This window comes from Pagrus pagrus (assembly GCF_965226575.1).
Source record: "Pagrus pagrus genome assembly, chromosome: 17".
Taxonomy (NCBI): Eukaryota; Metazoa; Chordata; class Actinopteri; order Spariformes; family Sparidae; genus Pagrus; species Pagrus pagrus.
Window position 1 is genome coordinate 22,804,472 of NC_140201.1, and position 13,469 is coordinate 22,817,940.

Here is a 13,469-nt window from a genome sequence, read left to right on the forward strand (position 1 = left end):
TTCCAGTGAAAAACAAACGATGAAAGCAGTTGAACACAATTTGGATTCATGCTCCTAATCTTTTTTACTCAACTTTGTACGAATCTAACATGTTCTCATTTGTTTCCCTTTCATCTCTGATTACATTTTAATCCACTATATGGCTCTCCAGTATATAGTTTACAAGCAGATACAGTATCCGAGGCAACGCTACAAACAACATGGACCTGAGGCCAGATTCCTTACAAACTGCTGCTCTGTATCATCAGGCCTGTTTCCACTTCCTCTCCCAATGGTAAACCTGGGACTGCAATGTAGATGTCTATAACAGAAGCACCGCGTTTATCATTCCCAAAATGTAAAAAACAGAAACTGTTGTTTTTTTTCCAAGTGCAACCCAAGAAGAAAAGAAAAAAAGACGTCTCCTCTCTGATAGAGGATGTGAACAGCATGTGGATACAAAAAAAAGCACATCTTGCCAACAAGTCAAAACAGCTAAAGAATAAATATTTATTTTAGAATCAGTTTTTAGAGGAAGATAGCAGTGACAGATGGATGGTTTTATGATTTTTTTTTTTCATACCTGGCCTGTCACTCAGTCAGCGTTACTGAGGTGAACGTCTCTCTTCTTCCAGCACTCACAGCCTGAATCAGCACCTGGGCAGCATCATTATCAGGTGATAATAATCCAAAATATCCTCCCTGCAGGTGCCAGAAATCAAGATGAGATTATTATATAATCCAGGGTGACAATCCAGTGTACAGTGTTGTTAAGAAGTGAGGTGAGGTGAGCTTCAGAAACCTTGTGCACGGGTGGACAGAGTAGGAGGGAACTGCGAGAGGAGAAAGTGTAGGGTTTCACTGGTTCTTCACTGGGCTGTGCTCACACATAAAAAAAGGCTGAGAGGCGCAGCCAATTATAGACCCAACTTTCTGGATATTTTGGTCTCTTTTTTTTCTCTCTCTTCTTTATGGCTGCACCCATCTGTAGTGTTGCCCTCAAAGAAAAGGCACAGCTACTTGGCAACCACCTCAACTGTCCACTGCGATAGCCACAGCGGAGCCGCCCTGGGTCTGGTGGTGGGCCGGGCCGCGTTTGGCTTCAACCAGCCACACACTTATGGAGAAGGGCTGTATTTAAGTTGGGGAAATGATTATAGAACACTGATGCTTGCAGCTTTGTCTTAAATGTCTGTCCTTGCACTGACTTACAGTAAAGCTCTGTGATCTATATTACTCACGTCGTGCTGCTCTGACAGGTTTACAATCATGTCAGGCCGCACATCTGTCATGTTTTTACACTTTGTCATATTAAATATATAGTTATTAATGAATTTCTTTGTTTGGCTTTGTAGTGTCTGATGTTCTGAGTCATACTTTGCATTTTGCTAACACTTACACTACAGGTCCTGAAATGTCATGGTAAGTAGGTGGTAAGTACAAGCAACAAATTTGAAATTTCATTGAAATGACCCCAGAAATCCAACAATAATTATCTGAAAATTGATTGAAAATTACCCCAATAATTCATAATTAATAAAGTAATTTCTTTATTAAATTTCATAGCAACTTCCAACTGGTATCTGCTTAACTTCTGATGATCATGCCGTTCTATCTTCCAACTAAACTAAATCATAGAAAGGTAATTACTTTATTACATTTCCAGGGAACTTCTCGTGTCTGTCTAACTTCTGCAGGTCAGTAAATTGTCGATTGTCGATTTTTAAACCACTTACTGTACATTCTCACCAATTCATCAGTCTCTCTCTTTCTCCATCACACTCACACACACAGTTATTATATGCACGTACTTTAATTATTGTAAATATGAACTTTTGATAGACATGAAAAGTGATAGACATTGGTGGAAGTTAGACAGAACCTAGTTGGAAATCAAAATGTCATGATGAGCACAAGTTAAGCAGAAACTGGTTGAAAGTTTCCTGGAAATGTGTTAAAGACGTTGGTGTTTATTAGCTGCTTTATGGAAAATAGTCAAATATTATAATGAAGTCATGTTGGGGTGAATTTCAATCAATTTTTAGGTAATTATTGTTGTAATTAGGGGTTAATTTCAGAGAAAATTCAAATATGTTACTTGGTTATTACCACCAACTTACCATGAGATGTGTGGATCTGTGTGTTATGTTACACTTTTTTTCGGTTCTAAGCATTTTCTTGATACCAACAATTTACTTTATTCTCGGCAATAGCACAATTCCCTCAGACATGAAGAAAGTTTAATAATATCCTGTCCGATTATTTATTCACAACAAGCAAACGGACACGAGACACATTGCAAACAACTCATGGATGAATAGCCACATTTCTAATTCTCTAACCAGCCCTCTTTGATAGAAAAGTATAGTTTTCCAACCTTTAAATCTGCATGTGACTTGATATGATATGCACATTGAAAGGATGACTGTAATTCACATTCAGTGTACACTGATGTCCTTATCATGTGTGGTCACGCTCCCTGGCAGGGGAGGAAGCTGCAGTGAAACACACCAGCCCTCTGTCTCCGTGTGTGTCAGACATCCTGCTTGGCAGACCTTCTGTGTTTCTCCTCTACAGTCCTCTGCATCACAAATCTCATGTTGGCTGCTCTTGATTGAACTTTCCTCTTCAAAGTGCTCCTACAGTCGTCGCCACATGTTTCTCCAACATTAGGAGAAAGATGCGTCCAAATCTGCCGCGGAGCTGTTGAGGCACCAAAATGCTCTAAATAACAGTGTCAATATTTGAATGTCATGGACAACAAACAAGTCAGCCATTACATCCAGGCCTATTTACAGGGCCTTTGTAGCCAAGGAAAGTGAGTGCAGGCCAGGCTATCTATAGGCTCAGTGTGAAGTGGATGGGAAGTGGGCTGACGATTCTGGGCAGATGCACGTTATGAGTAATGGTGTCAGTCTGAGGAACCGTCTGTCGCCTTATGTGAGAGGGCTAAAGAGGTGACCAGCATGTTGGGTGAGCGAGAGGCTGCGGGCATCATGTAGTGTTAGAGAATGCCATCTGTCATCTGATTGACAGCCAGCTTTCATCCTCCCACGTCAGAGAGAGGCTCTGCTTCCAAAATATGTTCAAAATATTCGTGTGCGAAAAAGAGTTGAAGCAGAATAAACTATGAATTTTTAAAGACAGAACTTAGGTTCAACTTTTACGTTAAGATTTTGACCGTATGATTGTATTAGTCACATTGTTTCACCATGTATGCCACCAGATGACTCAGTTTAGTGGGAAACCTGCTGTACTGCTTAACAGCAAGAAACAGCAAGATGGTGCTGCCCTCCAAAACTCTGGTCCTGGCAGGACCAGAGTTTTTGGTAAAAAGTTTTTGGTAAAAAAAAAAAAATAATAATAATAATAAAAAGGTTAAATGCCAAAATCATATGGTCTAATAAACATAAGGACATAGCCATTACAAACGTGTAAAGACCAGCACCAACACACCCTGGTGCTCTGAGCTCCCAGTCCAGACTGAGTGAAATAGCTACAGTTAATGGTTACTTTAAGGACAAGTGAAGCTAACTGTCCATCAGGAAACTCCATAAATCACAGAGTGTTGAGGCGGAGCAGCTGGAGGACATCAGCAGAAAACCAGAAAAAGTTTTCTTGATGAACGAGAGTCTGTGACTGCTAAATCACAGTGCAGCACCTGTCCATTACGGGAAACTAATACGCTCACAAGCTAACTACAGGTTTTTGAAACATATTGGCCAGTTATCTGTAATATCATCCCATTCTTTCATTCACATTAAAGGCCAAATTTAATATCCAATATCATTTTATAAAACATATGTTGTAGGGGTCCCTGCTCCGTCTCTATATAAGCTTAGGTGTCCCCCGAAAAACGTTGAAGACCCCTGCTTCAGTGTCTTCAGAGGGAGCTGAGGTGATGCCACTTGAGTCAGTGTCAGTTGGGGCTGACGACCACAACTCGTCACCCACGGCAGCCATATTGACATGAAACAGAAGGTAAACACAGGTTTAATTAATGACAATTGATGAAGGTTCCGTTCCATTTAGTGTAGCGGAGACTTTCTAGTGAGCCAACATGCACAATAGCAGCACCTCGACTGAATGAAACAGAATCTTAATCAGTATCATTGCTAACACCTGTGTGTACCCGACTGTTTTATGGCACAATGGCTAATGTGAAAAAGCTCTATTTTGAGTGCAGGAAGCTGTTTTCAGTGAATAATATGAAATCTACTGTAAGCTACTAGCCTAGCACTAAGCAGCTAGCCTGTGAACATAGTGGAGCGCTTAGCAGTTAAAGCTAGTTGTTTTTTCTCAGGAGTTGTCGAGACCAAAACAGAGTGACCATCTTACTTGTCAGGTAAACAGAAGCACAACTCCAAATGAATGCAAATGTGAATAACTGTTTGCTAACATGCTAGCAGTATTAACTTTTTTAGGTTAAAATGCTAACATTTCACATTTTACCATAGGCCTACAGTATAAACAGCTCATTTAACATCTGACAGGTGTGACTACCTACTGTCAGAGCCAAGTAGCAGATTTTGATGCAGTCAGTGCAGATGATGAAGTTTGGTTGGAGAAGTTTCTATGCTTTTTTTTATTCACTTCACCCCAGGTAATCACTGGAGTCCATGGAAACTGTTTTCTGAGTTCAGATTGACTACAGTCACCATCTTCTATGCAAGAGCATGATTCACTAAGAGGGATCGATGAAAGAAACCCAACAGCAAGTTGTGAGACGAAGTCTGTCGAACTAAAGCTACACCTTGGCAACTTTTGCTCTGTGGCATCTCTCAGGTGTTCTTAACTGATGCCTCTGAGTGAAAGACGAGGAAACTCACCTCACAGTGTTCATCGTCTTTAGTGAAGGTTAGTGTAGAGAGAGAAGCAAAGAACAGACACTCTGCATCAAGACCAAACATCTGACAGAGGATGATGGGACAGGCAGTGAGATCATAGACCACTTAATGCTGAGCTATATCGCTAATGTTTACCTGTCTGGCTAATGACCAAGGGTCGCATCAAGCATCATTCAAGGAGGACTTGAGCATTAGCCTAATCTCCCAGAGTGCAGGGGATTGTGGGTGGGGGAGGAGGGCCATGGAAAAACAACGAAACAGTGTTGTGTCTTTTAAAGAAGTGAATGTAACCTCTTTTGATATTGTTGTGATCTAACATATAGATAGTAATTAGCATGGGACATTTAGCAGATAAAACTGGATGAAAAGTGGATTATATAATAATATGCACCATAGTCATAGATACACAATTGTGACTGATGAAAGTGGTGTTAAACAGCCACATAAAGAAGTTCACTGACTGCTGGTCAATATCATGTCTGTTAAATTTCCCCCCTAATTACTGATCACACCACCTTTGTTTCTAGGAGACAGCTCCGTGCTGCTTCGTTATTTTGGATCATCTATAGTGATTTAACTCTCCCTGTGATGTGCCAGCAGCCTCTCTTTGTGCTGCGCCTGCCTCACCTAATTGAATCAGTGCATTCTCTGATCTGGGGAATAGCTTTTGGAAATGGGACAATCCATAACTTAGAGCGACTTGGCACACACTTTTATGAAAGGTTGCTCATTTATTTATTTATTTATTTTCTATTTTGGGAGCGCAAGGGAAAGTACGTCGGACCATTAATGAACTTTAGATTGGTCGGGCTTTCTGCCAGAGATATCTGCTCCACTGCAGTTTCCCTCGGAGATTTCACGGCGGTACGCCGTACGGGACATTTCATTTAATAAAGGGATGGGAGAAAAGAAGTTGTTCAAATAATATGACAGACTGAGCTGTTTAAATGAAACGCTTGAGAATAGGTCTCTGAAATGAGCTTTATTGCTGTCCTTGTTGTCATGTGTGTGAGTAGAAAGAACAAAACCAGTTTCATCATTACTGTAGAGCAGATGGCACAACTTTAGAAAGCATTTTCTGATTCCTACATGTTTTTATTACAATTATTTGAAATGGTCTGACCATGGATCCTGTTTAGTAGACTATGCATTAGCTGCCAAACCGTTACTGCTGGCTCTCTTAATGACACAAGTGCATCTCTAAGCATGACATCATTTTCCTGAGCTGCAAAAGTGAAACATCCAATTTAATTACAGGTGGAGACAGTCCAGAGGGACTGCATTGTTATGCTTTGTGATCAAGGGTTTTTTCCTCTTTAATCTCCAGTTAGAAGCACTTGGCTTAACACCATCAAGTGCGTGTTCGCTGCTTCCACCGTCAGCCGACTGTCGGTTCAGAGTGCATCTTCCAGATTGCTGACTGCAATCCTCCTGATGGCTCTTCCTGACGCTCCCGTGCTCGCGGGAGGCTGCTAGAGGCTCTTTGATGCCTTTTCCAGCATGCGGCTGGCCTCTCGGAGCCCTCTCCAACCGCTGCCCTTTGCCTTGGACTCCTTGGGCCAGCTTGCCTTTATCCCCAGATAATCCCCCCGTTGACGTGTTTGAATTGCACTGATCCTCTTCTAGGCATCGCGCTCTACTCAGCCTCAGTCGCCGCCTCCCCGTCTCCCCCTCAAGGGTGCCGGGGTTTTGATGTGCTGCCTCTGCGCCACGTGCGGCCCGAGCTTTAACATGGGGGAGAAGTAAAGGAGGGGCCGGCTTGTTGCACAGAGGAGCTGGGGTACCTAGACACACCACCTCCTCCAGATGCCAGTCTCCGTTCTGCGGTATGGGGTTGCAGCGTGTCAGCTGAGGCCTGGACGATCTGTTTTGCTGCTGGGCTTTGAGCGGCTCAGTGGAAGCAGAAGGGCACACTGCGGTTTTCACCACTCTCTGCCGCGCACAGGTTTTCACCTTCCTCGTACGGGGCTCATTCACTGTCACATCCACCTTACAGGAGGCAGGTCTGGCTTCCTGCTGGATAAATTTCAGTTTTTGCCTCTGAGCCTCCCTCACTTCCTCCGGCAGCTCCAGCGGGGCGAGCGTCAGAGGGCGCCTGACCGGTTGGTTCTCGACCTCCCTCTCTAAGTCAGGCCGGGGTGACTTGAGCAGCGAGTCCAACTGTGCCGTGCCCTCCCGGGTCGGCGAGCAGGCCGTAAGCCGAGCCACTGCGTCCTTTCCATGTGCTGCTGACAGATGGAGGCCAGGTGTTTTTGAATTGCGGCCATTTTTAGCTGCCAGTCGGAGGTTCTGACCAGTCAGATGCAACATGGTATTTTTAACCTGGACGGTCGACATTTCTTCTCGCTGGGGAGCCCCCTGAACAAAAGACACATCAGTAACTCATATCAGTCATATTACTGAGAAGATAACATGGCCTCTGTTCTATATAGAACAACTTAACCTTGAAAAAGCTTTACCACAATAGTGTTAAGCATCCAATCTAATGTGTAGTGCTGAAGACAAATAATTTAGGTATCACTTTTCCAATAAGGCATATTCAATAAAGGTCTCTAACCCTAATTATGGTGTATATTAATGTAAAGAAATGATTTATTCATGTTTTATAGACTGAGAGTAAACCATTAATGAGGACAACTTTGTGCTAGGTGCTTTTTATTATTTTATTAAATAATTCTTTAATTCATCAGAAAGACCCTCTGAGGAACAATGTGACCACTTACTTCAAGAAAAATGACCTCAGAGCGTCTGAGCTGCTGTCTGCGGACAACGGATTAATTTTTACAACAGCAGACTAGATGGCTTATTACAAACTGAGAAACTCATTGCTTCCTAACATTTAGAACTGCAGGCATAATGGCTGATTTAAAACGAGTAAGTCATCAGTGAGGGATCATAGGCTCCATTCTTTATAAAAGAAAAAAACATTGGTCCGTTGGTATTATTAAATGGCTGTTTTGCAGCTATCATCCATCAAGTTTCGAGATGTAAATGTTAATAAGTTGTTTGTGAATTTATTTTTTGGACCAAATGCTTGGCAGCTCTTTTCTAGAACAGTGGTTCCCATCTGTGGAGGTCTGGGCCCATACAACCAGTAATGGGTAATAAGAAAAATCCAAATATTAACATTCAGAATTATGTGTAATCTTCAGTCTTTTCTCTCATTTTATTTTATTTTCTTCTGAAGTCCTGATGTCCACATGGATGCTCACAACTAAAGACATGCAACCTGTGATATTGCTTCATAATGAAGGGGCACAACACAGTTTGGGAACCAGCTCCAGAGAGCAGAGCTGCCCAGGCCAACCATGAGGTTTGATTTGGTTCTCGGATGCAAAAAGAAAATTCTAAAATGCTGTTTATAATATTAATAATAATAATAACATTTTTTTGGGACCTTCAGTTTTGGCCCTCCAAGGGATAAAGTTTTGGACACCCCTGTCCGATTGGGTATACAAGTGGTTGAGCGGTCCATTGGAGGGCTGTCTGTGATGATTTAAAGAGATCTAAAGCTAAAAAGACAATACAAGTTGTGCCAAACGGAGCCAGATGTTAATACAAATTGTTTGAATTCATTTTAAAACCATTTGTAAATAATTTATGAACCATTACTAAAGCCATAAATTAGAAATGATGCACTCTTTATAAAGTACGCCCTGTAAGGAATAAGTAACAAAACAACTTTAAGATAGAGAATATTACAAGATGATAATTATATTCACACATGCACCTTGACTTTCTTTAATGCCAAACTGAAGAGTCCACAATGCTCTAAATAAATCATGTTAAATTAACGAGCAGTCATCAAATTACTCTGAGTGTTGTACATGTCTCACAGTATACAGTATACTTAAAGCAGCTGATCAGGTTGCTGTGAACAACTTCCTCACTTTCACTACATACCACTCGAACTAAGATCAGCTGTGCACATTGCAACAAACAAACCATTTAAAGCTAGTTAACTTTGTGTTGTTGAGACGCTCCTGTATACTCACAGCTTTGGAGAACATCTCCTGCTCGACGTTTCGCTGAATCACTTCTTGCAGCGCAGCAGGACCACTGTGTTGTTGTTGTTGCTGTCGTCCTTGTGCGTGTTTGCTCTGTGTCACCTGGCCAAAGGCAGTGACACTGCAGCTGCAAAAGGTTTTAGCAGCCATAATGTTATTAGGCAGATTAGGGTCAGCGTGCAGCACAGTGATCACTAATGATCTCCAGCTTAATGCAGCCAATATTCACACTCATGGCAAAGTGGTGTTGATACGAGTGTGTTTTCATCATCTGCAGTGCCACTTTAAATTGACATTATAGGAATAGTAAGATGTTAAATGATGATGAAGTCAAATGGAGCAGGAATCTTTTAACTCCACTCACCACTAGATGGTGCCAGAGACCTCCTCTGTTCATCAGCATCAACGGTGCAGCTTCGTGGCCTCATCATGACGAGGTGTGAAGCACAGGCAGCTGTTGAGAAACTGGTGGAAATCAGCTCAACACAGCCTCGTGTTGGGTTACTGTGAATTCATCTATTACAAGCCCAGTCTGCATGTGGTGCCTTCAGATTTGGACAGAATATAGATAAGATACTGTCCTCCTGAAATATGTATTAACATAGACACATACTACAGTATCCCAATACACCGTTTTATTTTCTTCGGAAATATTAATGTCAGTGGTTCTCAAGCTGGGGCTTAGTATGCATTTATTCATGGTTTATTTAATATGGACAGATAGAATATACATAGACAAACTGAAACAGCTGTCCGATGCAAGTATCACAGTGTTCGTAGCAGATGCTAATTTGCAACACCCGTCCCTAGAAGGGCTTTTATGAAAATAGAACCCCTCAAGTCATCGCAAGAAAAATGCAATGTGTCAGGTTGTTGGGTTACACAGAACATTTTTTTTTTTTCCTGCATGATCTCCACAAATCTCTGTTTTACATTTGGCTCTTCAGGCTCTATATAAATACTTCAAATGAAACGTTTCATGAGGGAAAATCACTTTGGTTAAACTGTTCACAATCCATGTCTTCACTAAGGCCATTGCTTGTGATGAGAGGTCAGTAGGGAACATTACAAGCCAAAATTGTTAAAGGCCCACTCCACACACGATACAAAAAAATCCATAACGTGTCTGATGTGATTTTTGCAGAAAAACGTATAAATAACAAAATAATTGTATTTCTTCTCCTTTAGTATAAATGTATACTGATTATTGGACCTGGATTGGCTTCCAAACTATTTGTGATGCCACAAATCATGCTGGTATAGGCCTGGCTCTCAAAATCAGATGTTCAGTGAGCACAGAGAAAATTTACATTTTCAGCAGCGAATGTGAAAACAGCCTTCTAGTATCAAACTGTCCACCGACATCATTCTACATAGTGAAGTTCAAAAATGTAACTGTAGGAACAAGAAAAACATTTTTGACAGGAGAGGTAATTTAAGTACCACTAACTTGTGCTATAAATACCAGGTCTTTGCTCTTTATGGTAAATTGTGACTTGTTGTAAACTGTAAATAAAAACAAGAGAAACAACATTGAATCATAAAATGTTCCACACAGCTCATCAGGTGTATCCAGGTCTTTAGAAGATACCAAATTAATTTGAAAAGACTTTATTTTCAGCCTATTTTAAGACAAAATCCTCACGGTAGCTCCTAAAAACCTTGGTGTGCACCATGTCTAAAGTGGGTGCATGAGCTTAACCATGTAATTGAAGTTGCAAATGACATATTTAGATACTGTATGAATCTGGGATCTTCCAGAGGCTTGGATTGAGTTGAATGGAGCCATTATGTCCCCATCTACTTCATTATTTAGGAAAATGCTGCAACACTGTGTGGTGAAGCTCCAGAAATGTTTTGTGGATTAGGAAATTTCACCCAACTTTCTATCGGCAGTATAAAATGACTACATTTTCAATTTATCCTTTAATGTGTCAGCCCATAGGCAGCAGTGCAGCCACTGTTTCCTTCCCTATCGAATAGAAGAACTGATTGCCTTTTAACAAAAATGTGCCAAATGAAAAACTAAAAATGTGATTTTCTGCAGCAGCATTGTGACTTTGTGGTGTTTTATAGCCTTGTATTCACTGGATTTATCTTTAAGATGCTTTCTATTAAATAAACTGAGGAGATGAATCTATGATGTCTTTTTTACCTTCTTGTATTAACTACAATCCAGTTACAAAGAGGGAGATAAAAAAGGAAGTACAATTGTCACAGAAAGAAATTAAGATCTGTAACCTTTAAAATGACTGAATAGTGGATAAAGGTGCTGCAACTCAATATCAGAGAGAGGTCCTTAATATTGTCAACATTCACCGGAGTTAAACTTTGATCAGATTCTCTTCCAAGCCCCTGGCTTTGGTAATAGTTTTCAGGGTAAATATCTTCAGACAGGCTAGATAAGACAGTGATGTGGGGTGTGTTGCCTGCAGGAATATCTGCAGATCTTAATCACTTTCAGACAGCAGCTTGTTTTAAATTTTAGCTCCATCGCTCCCACGTCAGCCTCATTTATTATATTTAGAGACAGACTGTCGCCGAGTCTCCCTGCGATGGATGAGACTCGTATTAGCGGGCAGTTGTGCTTCCTACAGTGGATCCATTTTTCATCAGGCAGACAGACTCAATCATCGTTGAAAATCTCCTGCTCTCCGTTGTCTCATTCTCTCGCCTCGGGCCCCAAAAAAAGCAGCATGTCAGCACCTGCTTATTGCGAAGCTTCATCATATCATTGGTATAGTGGAGACGGTCCCGCTGCAGAGCAACTTGGCTGCGCTTACATGATCATTTAAGATGCGAAATTACAGGCTTGACGCCAAGAGATGGCCTTAACGCCCCTCTGCCACTGTTCTTATTGTGTCGCCCTGTGCGTTGCCTGACGTTCACAGCTGACAGTATAATTACTGCGGTGTGGGAAGGGATAAAAAGGGATGTTGCCTGCTCATTCTCCCACCTACTGAACATCCAGCTGCACTACTCGGGCCACTAACAAAGAAGAAGAAGCCCGCTGGACAGCAGAGATGCTTTATTAGCCAAATTCTGCCCACATTCTTCAAACGTAGCTCACCATAAAGTTGCTCTGACATGAGATTTTTGAGGCTAATTTGCTAATACTTTACATACACAATGTCATTTAGCATTACCTCCTGTCAGCTCAACAGTAATGATGTTTGCCTCCAACCAGAGTGATCACACTGCTTTTTCATCCTTAAGTCAGTTACTTCACTTTTCACAGTTAGCTTAGTAAATATTAATGGTATCAATGGTATTTAGTGATAATCACATCACTAGTGAGGTTAACTAGTCGGCTAGCCTAGCTGGCTACTCGAAATTAAGAAAAATGCCTGATTGACATTCCAGTTCGTCCTCATCAGAAAAACAACCATAAGTTATAGGTTGACTATGAAAGCTTATTGAGACCCATATTGAATTTTGTTGTTAGGCTGCGACCTCTAGTGGCTGCAGTAATTATTGCAGCAGTAAGGGAGGAAGTCAGGTGAAGGAGTATCGAGAGTGAAGTCCACATAGCGAGGAGGTCGGGGATGGACGGTTGGGTTTTACAAGCACAAGACGTTCAACCAGGAGACAGCGGTTCGTGTCCAGTGTGAAACCAGAAGTCAACGGTGAGTTCTGCTCTCTCGCTAACGTATTGAAATTAGGTCTTGTACATGACGTGACTGCAGTTACGTACGTAACATTGTTATTTTAAGCCAAAGCACAATGTTTTCCTAAGCCTAAATCGTCCTATTAAGTTGTCTAGGTGCGAGTGTGATGTGTTGAACATTCAGAGGTTTGCCAAGTTGCTCTGAACTTCTGTTATGTTGCTTGGTGCTGTGCAGCAAGGAGACTGCACCAGCAGCTGAGGAGAAATAAAACTTGTTGTGGTTGGTGGAAGAGTTGTTGAAGGGCCAGAGCAGAAGCCGGGCGTTAACCAGGCTGAGTTCACGGATTATACGATGATACTTTCCCAGTTGTGTCCTCCCACATCACCCCACAAGCTGCTGCTAATCACTGTAACGTCTGGTTTGGTCTGACTGAGGCCTGAGAGTTGTGGAAATAAAGTGAAAGTTAAATGAGCTGAACAGAGGTTAGAATATGTGATGTGGTTATCTTAAAATCATCTATTTTTTTCTCTCACAGCTAATATTTTTCCACTTTGATCTGATCCTCGCCGGAAAGTGTGAATATTGAACACCGAGACGGTTCAGTTTATCTCACAGCGTCTCTTTTTATTAATCAACAGATACTGTTGGAGGTCAGGCTTCCTGAGTTTTCAGTGTTAGAAAGACACAGTTCTCTAAACCTTGACTTAAAAAAATGTCTTGGGAGCTTGAGAAAAGTATTGGTTTCTGCTTTGTAAATGTAACATACCCAAGAGGTAGTTTTCATGAATTTTTAAGTCAATTCAAAGTTGATCTAGAATCTGTTTAGTTTGAAAAAGCAGCCTGCGGCACATTTAGAAATCATTGAAAGTGTTGTTTGAATGAATAAGTAATACTATTGCTGCGGGCCCGAATTTGACTGTTTTTTTAACAATGAAAAACTCATTTGTGGATTAAAACAACTTCTCAGTGGAGCCGGTGATGTTAGGCGGTAAGAAGAAGACGACAGAGGCTTTCAGAAGGAGGCTCAT

The 13,469-nt window shown here is 41.4% G+C and overlaps 1 protein-coding gene across 1 annotated transcript in view; it reads right to left on the bottom strand.

The window, feature by feature from the left end:
* The window catches only part of col22a1 (collagen, type XXII, alpha 1), a 60,264-nt gene extending 59,480 nt beyond the window's left edge, over positions 1-784 (bottom strand). The window contains exon 1 of the mRNA XM_084380029.1: positions 563-784. The gene's annotated coding sequence lies outside the window, so the exon portion shown is untranslated. The remainder of the gene's footprint in view (positions 1-562) is intronic.
* Between the last annotated feature and the right edge of the window lie 12,685 nt (positions 785-13,469).